At 37.2% G+C, this 20,975-nt stretch overlaps 1 pseudogene; it reads left to right on the forward strand.

Annotated features, from left to right (window-relative positions):
* The first annotated feature begins 3,119 nt into the window (after positions 1-3,119).
* LOC109146976 lies at positions 3,120-4,162 on the forward strand (annotated as a pseudogene).
* Positions 4,163-20,975: the final 16,813 nt, after the last annotated feature.

Genomic DNA, 20,975 nt, shown 5'->3' on the forward strand with positions numbered 1-20,975 from the left:
TATGGTTTAAAGACTTTATTTTACACACTGATCATGAAGCCTTAAAACATTTGAAAGGCCAAGGTAAGTTGAATAAGAGACATGCTAAATGGCTCGAGTTCATTGAAGCTTTTCCTTATAAAATTGCCTACAAGAAAGGTACGGAAAACAAAGTGGCTGATGCTTTATCTAGGAGATATACTTTACTTGCTACTTTACATGCTAAGTTTCTTGGTTTTGATTTCATTAAGTCTCTCTATGCTAGTGATTCAGTGTTTGGCGAGATCTACACCTCTTGTGTACGATCTCCTTTGGGAAAGTTTTACTTGTCAGATGGGTTTTTGTTTAAGGAAAATAAAGTGTGCATTCCTAATTGTTCCTTGCGTGTGAGTTTGATCACTGAATCACATGGAGGTGGTCTTATGGGACACTTCGGTATTTCTAAAACCTATGATGCGTTGCATGAACACTTCTATTGGCCTAGAATGAAAAAAGACGTTGAGACTTTTGTGAATAATTGTACTACATGTCACCATGCTAAGTCCAAATCACTTCCCCAAGGGCTTTACACACCACTTTCTGTTCCTAGCGGCCCGTGGCTTGATATTTCTATGGATTTTGTTCTAGGGTTACCTATGAGTTCTAAGAGAAAAGATTCTATTTTTGTTGTAGTTGATCGTTTTAGTAAGATGGCTAGATTTATTGCTTGCACCAAAACTGATGATGCAACCCATATTGCTAATCTTTTCTTTGCTGAGATTGTTAAATTGCATGGCATCCCTAAGACTATTGTTTCTGATAGAGATTCTAAATTTCTTAGCCACTTTTGGCGTGTTCTGTGGGCTAAAATTGGGACTAAGTTGCTATTTTCTACTACTTGTCATCCTCAAACTGATGGACAAACAGAAGTAGTTAATAGAACCTTATCCCAATTACTTAGAAGTGTGATCTCTAAAAATCTAAAATCATGGGAAGAATGTTTGCCTCATGTTGAATTCGCTTATAATCGTGCAATACATTCAACCACTAACATGTCTCCTTTTGAAGTTGTGTATGGTTTCAATCCGTTATCTCCCATAGACTTACTTGCTTTGCCTTACAATCCGCAGGATAGCTTAGATGGAGAAGAACGTGCCAAGAAGATCAAGGAGATGCATGTTAAAGTCAAAGAACAAATTGAGAAAAGGAACGAACAAATAGCTGCTCGAGTGAACAAGACAAGGAAAAAGATCACATTCGAGCCTGGAGATTGGGTGTGGATTCACTTGCGCAAAGACCGTTTTCCCCGCGAAAGAAAGTCAAAGCTGAACCAACGTGGAGATAGCCCATTTCAAGTTATATCACGGATTGGAGATAACGCATATAAGGTTGATCTTAGAGGAGAATACAATGTCTCTTCTACTTTCAATGTTTCAGACTTGTCTCCATATGATTGCACAGATTCGAGGACGAATCATTTTCAAGAAGGGGAGGATAATGCAACCCAAACTACTGAAGATCCATTAAGAGTACCAGTTGGGCCAATCACAAGGTCTAAGTCCAAACAATTAAGACAATTCTTTATTGCTTATGTTCAAAAATGGTGGAAATCCAATTCAAGCCCAATTGCAAATGATGGCGAAGAACTCAAGGCTTTTTATAATTGTTTAAGTGCTGATTTTGGTGATTAAATTAGGCCCAAATCAGCCCTATTATTTTTGGTCATCATTAATTTAAATTGTTTGGCATAAAAGAGAAAACACTAGTTGTATTTAGAAAGGATTCCTTAAATCCTTTTCTAAATAAAACTCTATTTACTTGTTTTCTAGATTAGGTTTAGGACTCTTTTTCCCATTGTATTTAGATTACAATGCTGCCCTATACCTATAAATATGGCACATCCATATCAGTTTTGGGCAGGCTTGAATTCAATAAAATTCTTAAGTTTTTCTTTACACTTGTGTAAGAAACCTTATGGCTAATTGTGGACTCAATTAGTGGTTAGTCGTGGACTCGACTAGCAAATTGATTCGTGGACTCGAATCAATCTTACTTTCTTCAACCTTAGATTTAGGTTCGTGGACTCGTTCTTGAATCGAAGGAAACTAGATCCGACTCTAGTTGATTGAAGATTGCAACATCGAGGTACTTGAAGCTACATGGGATTCTTCCAAGTCTTTGAGGATTCGAGACAAAGGGTTTCTCGTGAGGTTTAAGGTATTTCGATCCATCTCTATCTTTACATTGAGAGCATTCTTGGGACAATACACCATCTTATTTGAATCTTGGATTAGGTTCATATCAGCTTTGAACTAGCTTCAATTCATTTCTCCAAATTTCATTTTTTTTTTTTGAAAACCATTTCTTCAATTTAGTTTTTCATCCCCGTCAATTTAATTAATTGTATTTCTTTTCTTCATTACTGTACTCACGATCTTTTTTACAAAATTGCAATGTTTCTTTTATTGAACATTATATTCAAATTCCAACTAATTCAAGGTTACCTTACTTATTGTCAACAAAGTTACAATAAAAGCATGCGCTGATCTAGTCAAATTACATAAGATTTCTGTAATGGAATTATTTGTTTATCATTACCTTCATCCTGCTTCGCAATTCATGCTCGAGAAGATATTGTTAAGTTTGTCTCATATAGGGATTAGGAATATAAGTTTGTCCAATAGGAGTGTAACAATTTGGGCAGACCCATTGTACAACGATTAGATGCCTAGAAATACATTAATTATATCCCTAAGGTATCACCACAATCACCATCGCTATGAACTAATTCTTTTTTTACTCTGGTGGGTGTAAGCACATTGCCGAACCATGTAAATCTTACATTCTTTACCTCTATTTTTACCAATATTATTGTTTCTTGTTCTTGTTGATTTAGTCAGATATTGTACGCAAGACAATATAATTCATACTCAAAAATGTTTCGAAGTTATCATTTGGATTTGTATTTTTCAAAATAAAAAATAAGTACTCGGATTTATAAAATCATATTTTGCAATTTGAAAAATAATTGTATTTGAACAAATTTTTTTTATTTTTCTTTCAAAAAACGTCCCAAGTTTTGTTTGTTTTTTTTTTCCTTTTTTTAGTGAAATGCCCTCGAGTATAGTATAGGAACGTTATGCTGTGCAACCGTGTGCACCATGGCTTCTCATTTATATACTACAACTTTATCATGTTTGCTTCTACTGCTGCTCTCCTCCTTCTCGCAATGCCAAGCGCAGCAGCAGCTATCCCCATCATTTTACGACAACACATGCCTTAACGCTCTAAACATCATTCGCACTGCCGTAAGGCAAGCTGTGTCCCGTGAGCGTCGCATGGCCGCTTCCTTGATTCGTCTCCATTTCCACGACTGCTTTGTTCAAGGTTGCGACGCTTCCATCTTACTGGACGAGTCACCAACCATTCAGAGCGAAAAGACGGCGTTGCCAAACCATGCCTCTGCCAGGGGTTACGACGTGATAGAGGCTGCCTAGCGCGAGCTAGAGAAAGCTTGTCCCGGTATTGTATCTTGTGCTGATGTATTGTCGGTGGCTGCACGTGATGCCACTGTTGCTGTGGGAGGTCCGTCTTGGACAGTGAAGCTGTGAAGAAGAGATTCAACCACAGCTTGTCGTCGTACCATAGATCTCCCCAGCCCTTTCGCAAATTTGAATACACTTATATCCAGCTTCGCTAGCAAAGGCCTTAACACAAGAGACATGGTTGCCTTGTCTGGTGCGCACACTCTCGGCCAAGCTCAATGCTTCCTATTTCGCCATAGAATTTACGGCAACAGTACTGACATTGATGCCGGTTTTGCTAGAATTAGAAGACGCAAATGTCCAAAGGACACCGAAAATGGGAATTTGGCACCCCTTGATTTAGTGACCCCAAATTCCTTTGATAACAACTACTATAAGAAGTTATTGCAAAAGAAAGGTCTGCTTCAATCGGATCAAGTTCTATTCAGTGGTGGAGCAACTGACAGTATTGTTTCAGTGTACGCAAGGAGCTCTCGGGCATTTCAAGAAGATTTTGCATCAGCCATGATTAAAATGTCTGAAATTCAGCCGCTCACGGGTCAAAATGGGATCATTAGGAAAGTCTGCGGTGCTTTGAACTAACTTCAATTCATTTCTCCAAATTTCATATTTTTTTTTTTGAAAACCATTTCTTCAATTTAGTTTTTCCTCTCCGTCAATTTAATTAATTGTATTTCTTTTCTTCATTACTGTACTCACGATCTTTTTTAAAAAATTGCTCTGTTTCTTTTATTGAAAATTATATTCAAATTCCAACTAATTCAAGGTTACGTTACTTATTGTCAACAAAGTTACAATAAAAGCATGTGCTGATCTAGTCAAATTACATAAGATTTCTGGCGGGTGTAAGCACATTGCCGAACCATGTAAATCTTACATTCTTTACCTCTATTTTTACCAATATTATTGTTTCTTGTTCTTGTTGATTTCGTCACATATTGTAGGCAAGACAATATAATTCATACTCAAAATTGTTTCCAAGTTATCATTTGGATTTGTATTTTTCAAAATAAAAAATAAGTACTTGGATTTATAAAATCATATTTTGCAATTTGAAAAATAATTGTATTTTAACAATTTTTATTTTTATTTTTTCAAAAAACGTCACAAGTTTTGTTTGTTTGTTTTTTTTCTTTTTAAGTGAAATGCCCTCGAGTATAGTATCAGAACGTTATGTTGTGCAATCGTGTGCACCATGCAAGGTGCGCACGGTTCCAATTCATAATTTCTATACTGTAGATTCATAATTTCTATAATGTAAATTCATAACACAATGGCATAGCCGAAAGAAGAAATCAGACGCTTAAAGAAGTCGCACAAGTGATGATCAGTGCATCCAGGTCTCGCAAAAAGATATTGCGCGGAAGCAATCAACACTACTTGCTTTCACAAGATTTCTTTCAAACAATCACAAGATCCACAGGCTTGTCTTGATTTGGGGTGTGCGAACTTCGGTAAATGTTTGGTTAACTGACCGAACCGACAAAGTTCGGTTAACCTTTTTTAACCAAATTTTTCTGGCTCAGTTAATGGTTAACTATTTTTTAAAATTTGGTTAACGGTTAATTCGGTTCGAAATAGTCGCTTAACCGAAATTATATATATATATATATATATATATATATATATATATATATATATATATATATATATATATATATATATATATATTATTTTGTATATTTTCTTATTGATTTATTATTGTATGTATTATTTTTAGGATATAACCGACCGAATAAAAATGTACATAATTGTATACAAAAAAGTACATAATTGTACACCATAATGTACACAATCGCGTCAACTTCCTACACAACTTAACAAAACGACGTCGTTTTGGGAGGCTCGGGGCGCACAGTGTTGTGTGTGCTGTGGTGTAGGGTATACCGATTGAGATAGAGCAGAGTGAATTTTGAGTTCCTGAGAGATAGTGGTTTTTTGTGGGCCTCAGGTAATAGGAACCAGTACACATGGAATCCAGAAAGGGTAAATAGTGGGCTCATCACAAGGCCCATAACGACGACCTTAAAACATCATTGGTGGAAGAAACAACAAAGACCAATAATAAGTCCATTCGATAGAGGAAAATATTATAGTGGCCAATTTCAAGTGATATCATGGATCGAAGACAATGCTTACAAGATTCGAGGTCGAATCATTTTCAAGAAGGGGAGGATGATGCGGCCCAACATATGAAGATCCATTAAGAATACTAATTGGGCCAATCACAAGGCCCAAGTCCAAACAATTAAGGAAACTCTTCATTGGTGATGTTCAAAGATGGTGGAAATCCAAGTCAAGCCCATTTGTAAAATATGAAGAATAACTCAAGGTTTTTTTATAATTGTTTAAGTGCTGATTTTGGTGATTAAATTAGGCCCAAATCAGCCCTATTATTTTTGGTCATCATTAATTTAAATTGTTTGGCATAAAAGAGAAAACACTAGTTGTATTTAGAAAGGATTCCTTAAATCCTATTCTAAATAAAACTCTATTTACTTGTTTTCTAGATTAGGTTTAGGACTCTTTTTCCCATTGTATTTAGATTACAATGCTGCCCTATACCTATAAATAGGGCACATCCATATCAGTTTTAGACAGGCTTTAATTCAATAAAATTCTTAAGTTTTTCTTTACACTTGTGTAAGAAACCTTATGGCTAATTGTGGACTCAATTAGTGGCTAGTCGTGGACTCGACTAGCAAATTGATTCGTGGACGCGAATCAATCTTACTTTCTTCAACCTTAGATTTAGGTTCGTGGACTCGTTCTTGAATCGAAGGAAACTAGATCCGACTCTAGTTGATTGAAGATTGCAACATCGAGGTACTTGAAGCTACATGGGATTCTTCCAAGTCTTTGAGGATTCGAGACAAAGGGTTTCTCGTGAGGTTTAAGGTATTTTGATCCATCTCTATCTTTACTTTGAGAGCACTCTTGGGACAATACTCCATCTTATTTGAATCTTGGATTAGATTCATATCAATTTGCTGATTTGGGCCTCGGATCTTGTGATTGTAATAGGAACCAGCACACATGGAATCCAATAAGGGTCTATTGTGGGCTCATCACAAGGCCAAAAAGTACATCCTTAAAGCATCATTGGTGGAAAAATCAAGGAATTCCAATAATAATTCCATTCGATAGAGGAAAGTATTATAGTGGCCCGTTTCAAGTGATGTCACGGATCGAAGACAATGTTTATAAGATTCGAGGTCGAATCATTTTTCAAGAAGGGGAGGATGATGCGGCCCAACATAATGAAGATCCATTAAGATTATAAATTGGGCCAATCACTAGATCCGAGGCCCAAATCAGCTTTATTATTTGTGGTCATCATTTATTTTAAATTGTTTAGAAGAGGAGAGAAAAAAATGAAAGAAAGACTGTGCATGCTTTTTTTGTGGTACATTTTAATTTTTAAAATAATAGAAAGTAATATGGTGGTAGGAGACATTGTACCAATATCAAATAATAATAATAATAATAATAATAATTTTAATAATAATAATAATAATAATAATAATAATAATAATTTTAATAATAATAATAATAATAATAATTTTAATAATAATAATAATAATAATAATAATAATAATAATAATTATTATTATTATTATTATTATTATTATTATTATTATTATTATTATTATTATAACAAAAAGTTAATACCCATTTTGGTCCCTCGACTATTAGATAATAATAGCTAATACCCATTTTGGTCCCTCGACTTTAGATAAAATGACGTTTTTGCCCCTCTTTATAACGGTGGATTGCTGGAAATTGTAACAGAGGACCAAATTGTGTATGATTTTACAACTTAGAGGACTAAATTGGGTACTTTTAATAGTTCGGGACTAAATTGCGCATTACCTAATAGTCAAGTGACCAAAATGGGTATTAAATCTTTTGGTTGCAAATGTTTTATTCACATTAATGATAAATTGCATCTAAAAGCTTTTCGATGAGCGTGCAGATGAAGGAATTTTTCTAGGATATTCGACTACCAGCAAAACATTCAGAGTATTAAACAAAAGAACAATGGTAGTTGAAGAGTCTATACACGTGGTGTTTGATGAAAAATCGCACGTAAAAAATATTGCAATGGACGTGGAAGACGTGCAAAATGGTAACATGTGTCAAATTGATTTTTGTGATACTAATGATACGTGTGAAGATAATATTTTGCTGGGTTTAGATGAGATGGAAACCAATTCTCTAGAAAATCCCATCTCTCATCCAGAAAGTGCTGGAGATACAATTAATTTTAATATTAATAGAGATGAGTTTGGAGATCCAATTAGAGATGAGGTTGGAGATCCACTTGGAGATCAAGTTGGAGACCAAGGAATTGATGATGAAATTCGAATCAACCCCTCCAATTTTCAACCAGCGAACCCATCCAGTATCATGCACCCTTTTTGAACCATATTTGAAATAGCTTAGAATTAACCCTCCAGAATTAATTATTGGAAATGTCCGTGATGGCGTGAAGAAAAGATCCTCTACCATGGAAGCATTGTTCATGTGTTATTTATCTCAAATCGAACCAAAGGAAGTGGACGAAGCATTAAGCGATCCGAGTTGGATTGACGCCATGCATGAGGAGCTCGATCAATTCAAGCGAAATGACGCTTGGGAACTTGTTCCAAGACCAACGAACCACAATGATGTAGGCACAAAAAGGGTATTTCGTAAAAAAAGCCAACGAACACAGCACAATTATTAGGAATAAAGCAAGGTTCGTTGCAACGGGATATTCGCAAGAGGAAGGAATAGATTTTGATGAAACCTTCGCACCCGTAGCAAGACTCGAAGCAATAAGAATTTTCCTAGCTTATGCCGCACACAAGGACTTCACCGTCTACCAAATGGACGTCAAGAGTGCATTCTTGAATGGATTACTTGAAGAAGAAGTTTATGTCGAACAACCCCCAGGTTTTTAGGTAAAAGGCGAAGGTGACAAAGTCTACAAACTTAAAAAGGCATTGTATGGGTTAAAACAAGCACCGAGAGCTTGGTGTGATACCTTGTCAATGTTCTTGATAAGTTGTGAATTCACCAAAGGCCAAGTTGACAAAACTCTATTTAGAATTCAAGATGGTGAACATATTTTATTAGTGCAAATATATGTTGATGATATTATATTTGGAAGCACTAACAAATCTTTGTGTGATAAATTTTCAAAATATTTGTTACGTGAATTGTGGCATGATAAATATTTGTTACGTGAATTGCATGTGCTATATGTGTTTTATTTGTATTATTTTAATTGACATACGAAAAACCTTTTAGAAATTGGTATCAAAATTATTTTTGGTTTCTAAAAAATTTGTTCTTGGGATGAAGTTACCAAATTTATTTGATTACCAAAATTTGTGCAAGTTTATATATGTATTACCGTATGCAAGTTTATTTTAATCGACATACTTGATTTGTTTCCTAATTATTTTTGGTAATTGAATCCCAAAAGACATTTTATACCACCAAAGTGTTTGATTTATTTTAAATCGTGTGGTTGTTTATTTATTTTAAAGAAAATTCAGTTTGTATAAGGTGGAGATATTATCTGATATTATTTTATTTGTGAGGAAAATTAGCTTGCCATTCGAGAATTCCCTCTCCTAAACCGACTCTCCAACTTAGTCTCCTCTCAAATCTCCTCTCAAAACTCTCTCCAAAATTAAATCCTAAATCTCCTCTCAGAAACCCAAATCTCTGCCTGTCTATTCAAAAATTAATTCCCAAATCTCCTCTCATTTATTTTAGCCTCATAAAATCCATTGAGAGGCGTTACACGTCGAATCTATTCCCATCCACCGCCCTCTTCATCCAATGAGAAGTGGTGTTTCTAGCCACAAACCATAAGTAGAGTTTATCGGTTCTAATACACCCTAGAGCCCACTAAGATCTTCCAGCACATTCCTTTTGCTATAAATTGGAGAGTATGGCTAGAACCAAACCTGAATAGAAGTTTCTTTTGTTGTTTTTGTTTTGCAGGTAACAATAGTCTCAAAGAACATGGATGAAAAGAATCAGCCAAGGAGAGCGTCCAAACGCGTATGGGAGCGAGTAAGGCATCAGAAACCGAGAGTTGTTCGAACTGCTCATGGAGGACATCTGATCAAAGATACTCCAAGTGATCATCTTGCTGTATCATCGGAAGAAAAAGAGGTTGGAACACCAGTCATGAAGCATGATCATAAAACTATCATCGACCCGTTCAAGATTTTGGAGAATCCAGTTCCTATCTCACCGCCAAGGGAACCGGGTTTCGTATAAGAAGATGATCCACAATTCAAAAACTGTGTGCCAGTGGTTCAACCAGATTTTTATGATCAGGTAATGAACAACATGCCAGACAGTGATTTCATGTACTATCTGAATAACCATGTGTTCGAGTACAGACTACCACCTCCACCAGAACCACTCACTTATGTTGAAAAACCTCTTCCACTGCCTCCACCACCAGCACCAGAGAATCCATACATCAGACCTCCAGTCGACTTCACGAGGTTCTTTACTGCGACATACTCCTCGGCGAGCTCAAACTTTGAAAATGGAAAACATCATTGTAGTGTCAATTCAGTGATGGCTCAGGACCTGGTTACTGTCCTTCCCTTCCGCGAAGCGACTTAGATGCAAGTTTCGGCACCACCTTATCGTCTACCAAAAACTGAAAAGTTGGATGTTGTGAAAGTCAAGATGGATGTTGTGAAAACCGGCCCCTCGTAAAACTCCCTTAGAAAGGAGTTATAAATAAAAGTCTTGCTTTTACCTCTCTCTCTCTCGATCGACCTTATATAATGATTAATCATTAAAAACGTACACTACAAGAAACTAAACAATCTTGTCAGAAAAGAAGTTGACAATTTTGATTAGTAGTCAGAGAAGAAATAAGATAAAATATTACAGAAGAGGTTGGAGAAGAAGTGAGAGTAGAAGTTTTTAATGAAGAATTAATTGGGGGGGGGGGGGGGGAATTAATTGAAGTTGCAGTATGAAACACAAATGTCTCTGTCAAAACTACTTTTCAATCCCCCTTAGAAGACAGATCACTGTCTGAGCAACCTATTCTCTCTAAGAAATGTTTCTCCCAAGATATTGATAATTATCAAGAAGATGAAGAAGTGAATGAAGAAAGGGAGAATCGTGAAAAAGAAGCCAGTTGTCAAGAAAATACCACTTGGCCGAATCATCTGAAGGAAGGAGCCAACAACTTGTGGAAACTCCAGTTTTAGCAGATTCAATGAGAAAGTTTCTCAGATCCATACATAATCTAAACTGGACGACACACCACCGGCCTGAAGAAGATGAAGATGACTAATAAAGGAATCAAGATTGTGAGAGCCAATCAAGAACGAGATACACGTGTCCTTTATTTTCTTGCAAATAATGCCAAAAGGGGGGAAGAATATCTTAGTCATATGGCTCAACAGCAACAACATGCTACACCACCAAGTGGCCGAGGCCGAAGCCATGGACGCCAAGTATCATCCCCAGGTGGAAAGAAAGAAGTACATCAAGGAGAATGCTATAATGACTAATAATCCATACAAATGAGATGGTTAGAAGTTTGATGAAATAATAACTCTAAGGTTTCAGGTTTGAAACTCACTCCTTTCAATTTTATAAGGAAAAATTTAAAGAAGCCAAAATCAGTTCAATGAGATGAAGTAGGAGCAGAGGTTTCGAAATTAATTCAATAAATTCGAAGATGATGTTCACAAAGTCAAGTCAAACAAGATAAAGGTTTCACTACCGGTATGAGATCCAGTTCGACAAGATAAAGGTTTCACTACCAGTATGAGATCCAGTTTGAGAGATCTCATTGGTCGAACAGAAGGAAGAAAGTCTTCATCAGTAGCAGATTCTCTGAAAAAACGCTACACGATTTCAAATTTGAGATTGTCTTTTTCCAACGGGCAAATTCTCAAAACCAGCTATAAAATGGATGAAGATTGAAGCAGAGAAGATAGAGAGAAAAATATTCAAGTGAGAAAAACACTTAGAGATTCGAAACTTACAGAGAAAATATCCAAGAGTGTTCGAAATCTTCATCATTGAGAGACTTGCTGCATATTGAATATCCATCAAGAATTCTCAAAGTTGGAAGCAAGAGAAACTTGTTTTTCTACTAACAAGTAAACATCCCTACGTGAGTGTAGGAAGAAGAGTGTTACACGGAGCTGTGAAGTCTTGGAATAAGGAAGCAAGTAACACGAAGTTGTGAAATCCTGGATTGTCACATGGAGTTGTGAAATCCGAAGCAGCAGTGTTGGAGGCACTGGGCGTGATTAGTGCGGACTTTGTGATCAAAGCACTAGATCACGTGATACGTCTACCGGACCATGGAAGACGGGGGAAAGTAACACGGAGCTGTGAAATCCTGTGAAAGTAGCACGGAACTGCGAAATCCAAAACAACAGTGTTGGAGGCATTATGCGTGATTAGTGTGGGCTTAGTGATCAAAGCACTTGATCACGGGAATTCATTGTATCTAGGAACCAAGAAGTGGTGGATATAGTGAATTGCTCTTGGAGGATAAGAGCAAGTGGAGTAGGAGGATTGCATCATCTTTGAACCACTATAATTGCCTTGTGTCATTTACTGCTTTATTTACTTACTGCCTCCTGCTTATCACGTGGATATATTTGACACAATCATTACAGACACTTACTTTATTATTCCGCTGTTCACAAGACTCTAACAATCTAGTTAAGACTCTTGGTTTCTCTGTCCCCTTACCAATTGTTGTATTTGCGAAAACGTTTAAAAGTCTATTAACCCCCCCTCCCCCCTCTAGACTTTTACCTTACCTCTTTTGGGACCAACACAAATTGTTGTTGCGAACAGTAGTTCGCTGTTCGTAGTAACATGTTGTTAAAAAAGGAAAAATATATATTACGAATATAAACTTAACAAGAATAAAAATCAAAATATATAAGTATTTATATGAATATTATGAAACATATACTAAAATTTGTCGATGAAAAATTTACTTTGTTCATGTATTTAGGGAGAATTGGAGAAAGTTAGGGGAAAAAATTAAAAATCAATATAAACAAGCAATAATGAAGTAAAAATAATATTATTTCGAATTTTTAAAAGAAGATTGTAAAGTTTAGGAGAGAGAGAAAAATTGGTAGAGTTTAGATATGAGGACAATATAGGATAATGAAGAAAAAAATAATTTTATTAAGTTAATTAGATAGGTTTATAAAGTTTAAGTATGGAGAAAAAATAGAGTTTAAATAGAGAGAGAAAACATTCAACGCCGTTAGAAATAAATTTTTTAAATCTTGGGGTTGATGGTTGGATTTCAACTATTTATATTTGAGAAAGAAAAGTCTACAAAAGTTCTAAAATTAAAAAGTCTTCAAAAAGTTCATAACTTTTTGAATACCACATGACTTTTAATGACTCTTTGCTACATATTGAAGATCCATCAAGACTTGCTACTCTTTTAATGACTCTTTAAAAGTCTTCAAGAGTTCATAACTTCTTACCATACGACTTTTAAAAACACTCTAAAAATCTTGATTGAATACCGCCTGGTTTTTACCTCCAAACTTTTAAAGTATTTAAAACTATATTAAAATCATGATTGAATACGCCCCCTTATTGTTTAAATATATATAATAAAAAAATATATTCGTGTATCGTACGGATAATTTAATAGTTTCAATTAAAATTCTTTAATGACTTATTTTTTATACATTAATTTTATTTGAAAAACAAAGAGTTTAAAATAAGGAATATGTTGGACGATGCTTGTCTTATAGAATCCTGAAGTCTAGGATAGTTATCCAAAAAAGGAAAAAAAAAAATAGAAACTACTACGTATCACATAACTGATAACTCCAATGGAAAAACAGAAGTTTCTGGAGCCTATAATGGGTAGAAAAAATGGCGGTCAAATTTTTTAACCAAATGAATTGCTCAGATTGATCAAATTTTAATTTTTGATTGAGATTTCCTAATTTATCTTTAATGAATATGATTATCCGTTAACTTGTCCGTTAAATATTATCTTTTCCGTTAATTTCTGTTAATTCAACGCTAATTTCTGTTATATTCTCAAACTATAATTTAACGTCTAGGCTTTTCTGAGAAAGAAAAGGGTGTGAAACATGTGACAATATGATATAATTTGTCCAATCAAGTTGTAGTCAGCACAAATTATTCTATGGATCCGAGTCCAATTGTTCTCAATTTACATACTAAATGTTCGTAAGTTATCTTTTAAAAATTCACAATTTGTATATACTATGACCATCAATGTTAACATATATGCAATTGATTACCTTATTTTGTATTCACAAGTTCCTTTCTGTAAGTGTAAATATATTGCACATTTAAACCTCTGTATTATTGGCTTAGATTAGTTGTCAAAGTAGTCTTGGATTAGTTGCTGGATTAGTCACGTCGTCTGGAGTAGTTGACTGGATCAGCGCAAGGAAGTAATCCAGGAGGTATGAAGCTTGTTCAAAGTATTTATTCAAGACCCTATCAATTGGGAGATCTAAATCTAATGGAGCAGCCGAATTCAAGGAAGGGAAGAGTGCATGCTTTGAGGATCAAAACATTCCTTACAATCTATATATAATGCTACCTTAATTAGCATTTATTACGCACTCTTTCAAAAAAGCTTTACTCTGAAATTCTTGGTGCATCTATACCAAATACATCCTGTACTGTTGAGGGTGAAGAAGATCTTGCTATCGGATCATGAAGCAATGAAGATCGCCTGCACATCGGATCCACTGGAGTAGGTTCTGGAGTAGTTATAGGTTATACTTTAGTGTGTAATTAACTCTCCTCTTGTACTCCGTTTTTATCATAGTGGATTTGGGTTGATGTGAGTGGCCACGCAGACGTAGGAGTGAGGCTCCGAATTGCGTGAACATATCCTGGTGCATGCTTTCCTTTACTGCTATTTATTTCATGTTCTTTATTATATCTGGAATATGTTTTCATCTAGTCCAGCTTTATAATTGAAATAAAATTAAAGTTATTAAAAGACTAAATCTTGCATTCAAGACTCACGTGTTTTTTCAATTGGTATCAGAGCAAGGGGACTTAAATTACTAGTCTATCCGATCTGGCTATCACGTGTTTTTTGAACTCAAGATCTCAGCATCTGTCTATTTTTTTGTTTATCTGGATTACTTGTTGCTCACAGTGCATTGAGTCTTACAGAATGGAACGACATAGAGCACCTCTTGAGTTAACAGGTGACAACTATGCGTACTGGAAGGCCCGCACCAAAATGCATCTACGAGCTCAAGGGGAGAGGGTCTGGAGGGCTGTTCTCACTGGTTGGTCTCATCTTACCAAAGATGGAGACAATACAGGAGATCCTCCAGTCCTCAAACCAGAGGCAGAATGGACAGAGACTGAGATGACCACCGCAAGCTTCAATCATAAAGCGTTACATACTATATTTTCTTTAATGCATGAGAGTCAATTTACCATTGTTGCAGGGTGTGATTCGGCTAAAGAAGCTTGGGATGCCTTAGAAACTACCTATGAAGGAACCGCATTGGTTAAACAATCCAAACTACAAATGGTTCAAACCGACTTTGAAGATCTAAAGATGAAAGATGATGAAACCATAGTGGATTTTCATGCTCGGGTACAAGAACTAGCCAATAGGGCAAGCATTCTAGGCGAACCAATCACTCAAGAAAGACTCGTCAAAAAGATTCTTCGCTCACTTCCTCCAAGATTTCGAATGAAAGTTACAGCCATTCAGGAGCACGATGGATGGGAAAAGAAAACGGTACAACAATTGATGGGAAGCCTACAAACTTATGAGATGGAAATCTTAGGCGGACCTGAAACAAAAGGAAAAACCGTAGCATTCACTGTAGAATACACTGGAGCAGTTTCTGATCCATATGAGGTAAGTGATGATCCAGTAGTCTTTTTAACTAAAGGTTTTTCTAAATTGTTGCAACAGGTAAAACAACGACAAACTGGAAAACTTGGCAAGTTTCAAGGTCAAAGAGGATCAGGATCGAGTGCAAATCGAAACAATCAAAGATCAAACTCATCCAGCCAACAACTAGGTGCATCTAGGAACTCTCAATCTAAAGACAAAGCGGGAGGCAAAGGGATCAAATGTTATGAATGTGAAGGGTATGGCCATGTGCAGGCTGAATGTCCAACCTATTTGAGAAGGAAGAAGTCAATGAAAGTTGCCCTTACCTGGAGTGATGATGATGAACCAGAAATTGATCCAGGTTCTGATCCAGATGAGATCTCTGGAAACTTTGTTGCCTTTATAGCTCTTACAACTACAGTACCTGCTTCTACAACTGGCGAAGAATCAGAAATTGAAGAGTATGTGTCATCAGAAGAGCAAGATTTACCTGCACCTTCTTTTGAAGTAGAATATAAAAAAATTGTATGCAAAATGGGAAATACTTGTAAAAGTTAATAGATCTCTGTCTAGTCAGGTTAGCATTCTAGAAAATGCCAAAAAGGTGTATCTATCTAAAATATCTGACAGGGACAGCATCATTGAAGACAGTCACAAGAAAGAAGAAAATCTCAAACATGAGCTGGAAGATCTCAAAAAGGAACTGGAGCAACTCAAACGCAAGATAAAAATGATGGACAACACATCCACCTTAGACAAAATTTTAGATTCTGGTCGAAAGACATCTACAAAATATGGGTTAGGCTACTCTGGAGGAAAGGACAAAGCGACTACAATTTTCGTCAAAGCCTCAGGCCCTGACTCAGTTTCTGGAGCAGATCAAGATAGTCCAGAAACTAGTACAGCTCAGCGTCAAGTCAAATTTGCTCCAAGAAAAACTTCAACCAAGGTTAGATTGTATAATCCTATATGTCATTACTGTAGGGTACGTGGACATACAAAACCGGAGTGCTTCTACTTCTACAAAGACCAACGTTTTGAAAAATACACAAACAAGACTATCACACCGTTTGTCAAGCAAATTTGGGTGAAGAAAAGTGACTTTGTCTGCCACGTCTCTTTCCACTCTACGAGTACTAACAGAAAAGAGAGATGGTACTTTGATAGTAGATGCTCACGTCATATGACGGGTGATGCTAAGTTCCTAAACAATATAAAAGGAAGTACAGGAGAAGTAACTTTCGGGGATGGTGTTAAGGGAAAGATTACTGGAATTGGCACTCTAAATATCACAGGTCTACCCAAACTCAAACAAGTTCTCTTGGTGGAAGGTCTGCACGTAAATCTGATAAGTATCAGCCAATTATGTGATCAGGAATGGAAAGTTTGCTTTACAAAAGACAGTTGCAACGTCACAGACTACCAAAAGAACTGTGTCATGGAAGGTAAACGCTCTTCTGATAATTGCTATATACTTACTAACGATTCCTATTGTTACAGGTCCAGCATAAAAGAATCAAAACTGTGGCATCAAAAGTTAGGCCACTTAAATTATCGCTCACTTGAAAAGTTAATCAAGATTGAGGGTGTACGAGGTCTACCTAATATCAAGGTTGAAACAGCTGGAGTATGCAGTGCCTGTCAAGCTGGAAAAAAAAACTAGAGCAGCGCATACCGCTCAAAATATGATCAATACCACACACTGCCTGGAACTCATTCACATGGACCTCATTGGTCCTACCCGAACAGGAAGCATTGGAGGTAAAAGGTACATTTTAGTTTGTGTTGACGATTTTTCTCAGTTTTCGTGGGTCAGTTTTCTCAGGGAAAAGTCAGAAACTTTCGAAGCCTTCAAAGCCCTAGCCCTAAAGCTCCAAAAAGAGAAAGATGAGCCAATCATACGCATTAGAAGTGATCATGGACGTGAATTCGACAACCAAGTGTTTGATGATTGGTGTGCATCAGTCGGTATTTTCCATGAATATTCAGCACCTAAAACGCCACAACAAAATGGCGTGGTTGAAAGAAAGAATCGGACGATTCAAGAGATGGCTCGGGTTATACTCAATGCAAAAGACTTGCCTTAGAGATTTTGGGCTGAAGCAGTAAGTACTGCTTGTCACACGATAAACCGAGTATATCTACGACCTGGAACGCATCATACTCCATATGAAATATGGAAAGGTAAGAAGCCTAATATTAACTATTTTCATATTTTCGGCTCACGGTGTTTTATCTTGAAGGACCGAAACCCAACTGGAAAATTCGAGCCTAAAAGTAATGATGGCTATTTCCTTGGGTACTCAACGAATAGTCGTGCCTACCGTGTCTACAACAAAGTTACAAAATCCATCATGGAATCGGCAAACGTGGTGGTTGATGATCAACCTGAGGAAATAACCGAGGTCATAAGAGTCTCTAATCCAGAAGTTACTCCAGAACCTGACACAAATAATCCAGAACCCTCTGAAACTACATCATCAGATTCTACTCCAACTCCTCCAGCTACTAGTCCAGAACCTGGTCCAGACCCAAATGCTGGAGCACTCGACAGGGCTATCCGCCTTCACAAAGATCACCCTACACAAAATATCATAGGAGATCCATCCTCTGGAGTAAGGACTAGAGGGATTAAACGAAATTACCTCAAGCTTGCAGGGTATACGTGTTACACATCAAAGATCGAACCCAAGACAGTAAAAGAAGCCTATCTGATGAACACTGGATTAAAGCCATGCAGGAAGAACTCGGACAATTTGAACGTAACAAGGTATGGAATCTAGTCCCTAAACCTGACGGTGTGAATGTTGTAGGAACAAAGTGGATCTTTCGTAACAAGACTGATTCAGCTGGAAACATTGCTCGCAACAAAGCAAGACTGGTTGCACAAGGCTACTCTCAAATTGAAGGTATCGATTATGAAGAGACTTTTGCACCGGTAGCACGGCTAGAATCTATTTGCCTTCTTCTATGTATAGCGTGTGCTCTAGGGATAAAATTGTTCCAGATGGATGTCAAAACGGCTTTTCTAAATGGATATCTGTCCGAAGATATATATGTTGCTCAACCTAAAGGGTTTGAAGATCCTCATCATCCTGACCATGTTTACAAACTGGACAAGGCTCTATATGGTCTAAAACAAGCTCCAAGGGCCTGGTATGAAAGGCTATCCCAGTATCTTCTCCAGCACGGCTACAACCAAGGGGGAGTCGACAAAACCTTATTTATCAAAAGGTCAGGTAAGCATATTACAATTGCTCAGGTTTATGTTGACGATATTATCTTTGGTTCCACTCAAACAGGTGTTACAGATCAGCTGGTTCAAGTCATGCAACAGGAATTCGAAATGAGTATGATCGGCGAACTAACCTATTTTCTAGGACTACAAGTCCAACAAACCAATGAAGGTATTTTTATATCTCAAGAAAAATATGCAAAAGGCCTGCTAACAAAGTTTGGACTTGAGTCAACTAAAGAAGCAAGAACGCCAATATCTACAACTACAAAATTAAGCAAAGATGAATCAGGGAAGCCAATTGATCCTACTTTATATAGGAGCATGATCGGGAGTCTACTGTATCTGACAGCCAGCCGTCCAGAAATTATGCTCAGTGTTGGAATATGTGCCAGATTTCAAGCGGCTCCTAAAGAATCACATCTTAAAGCCGTGAAAAGAATAATCAAATATGTCAAAGGTACTCTCAATTATGGCATTTGGTTTTCAAATGATACTAATCTGAATCTTGTAGGATACAGTGATGCCGACTGGGCCGGAAATGCAGATGACCGCAAAAGTACATCTAGTGGGTGTTTCTTTTTTGGAAAAAGCTTAGTTGCCTGGCTAAGTAAGAAGCAAAACTCGATATCTCTCAGCACAGCTGAAGCTGAATATATAGCAGCTGGTAGCTGCTGTACTCAACTCCTATGGATGAGACAGATGCATCAGGATTATGGTCTACAACAAGAGTGCATGACTCTCTACTGTGACAACACTAGTGCTATCAACATCTCCAAAAATCCAGTTCAACATTCCCGGACTAAACATATTGAAATACGACATCATTTCCTAAGAGAATTAGTAGAAGACAAGGATATCAACCTGGAGTACATTTCAACAGAGAAAAATCTAGCCGATCTATTTACAAAGCCTCTTGATAACACAAGATTTGAGTTACTTCAAGCTGCTCTCGGAGTGTGCAGGTTTTCAATCTAAGTTTGTTTTGTGACTCAAATAAAGTTTTTGTGTTTCTTTTGTTTTGTGTTGGTTTTTTTTCTTTCTTTTCAGATTTCATCCAGAAAATCCTCCAGATATTCTCTCCGCTCCAGTAAGTACTCCAGACCGGAAAATAAGCCTTTTAACCACATTTTTATACTCAGATTTTTTTTATTATTAATTTCTTCTCTCTCCTGGCTGTTATACACCACCGCCTTCTTCCCCAATTAATAGAATCCAATCCCTAGAATTACTCTCACCTTCCTTTAAACACTTCTCATGCCTTCCATCAAAATTTCGAATCCTAGCCAAATTCTTCTACCATATCGATTTTACCTATCTCACATATGGCTAGCCATTCTGATCTTAACCCTTTCCTTTTCTATCTCACGGAAGATGAGCGCTTAGATCTATATTGTCAGATTCTTCGAGGCACAGCTCCAATTTCAGACATCTCTTTCGCCGGGTTCTTGCAACGCTACTTCGACACCCATCTCTGATGGAGGAATTATCTGTGAAGGACTCCAAGGAGATCTTTTCCAGAGCATCAGGGATCACGGATGACCCATGGCCACTTGATGACATTTTAGACGAGGAAATCCTTCAGGAAGAGCTTCGGGCTCGGCAACTACGGGCTCAATCCACGGTTTGATTTCTCTAATCTCTTAGGCATGCATTGCATTTTTATGCTTTAATTTTTCTATATTGCCTAGGATATATATGGTGTGTTTTTGACATTGTGCTTTTGTTTTGCGAAATTAGGATCCCTCTGCTGGTATGTCTATTGTGCCTCTTTCTACGATTGCTTTCACAGGTTCCCAACCTCAACGCTCCGATGAGGCCACTCCCAAAATGGCTGAGCATTCGCATGATCCAGCCGCTGCTCCAGCCTCAGATCCAGCTATTGATGATCCAGTCTCTGCTCTAGGCTTTGTTCCAAAGGATGTTGAGGTATCGATTCGGGATATAGTTTCTGAACCTGAGGATCCATCAGCTCAAGCAGCCATCATCTCAGAAACCATTGCAAATATGCCTAACTCTGCCCGTGCACAAACGGCTGTCCCAATTATCAGAGTGTCGTTTGCTACATCGAAGGCCAAAGGGAAAGCCAAAGTTACTGATCCAGATGAAGCACCAGCTGCACCTGTTCCAGCTCCAGTGGCTAAGAGAAAGCTTCACACGTCCGATGATGTTGAATTTGTCTCTGAATCTCGTCCTAGCAAGCGTTCTGAACATCGGCCTACGGGTCTTGCTCTGCGTACACGATCGAGAACTGGCGTGTCTACTACAGCTCCTCCTCCAGCTTCTGCTCCAGCCTCTGCTCCTGTTTCAAAGCCAGCTGCATCATCCAGGTCCAAGACCGCTAAGGTAT

This window comes from Ipomoea nil, unplaced genomic scaffold (assembly GCF_001879475.1).
Source record: "Ipomoea nil cultivar Tokyo-kokei standard unplaced genomic scaffold, Asagao_1.1 scaffold1956, whole genome shotgun sequence".
Taxonomy (NCBI): Eukaryota; Viridiplantae; Streptophyta; class Magnoliopsida; order Solanales; family Convolvulaceae; genus Ipomoea; species Ipomoea nil.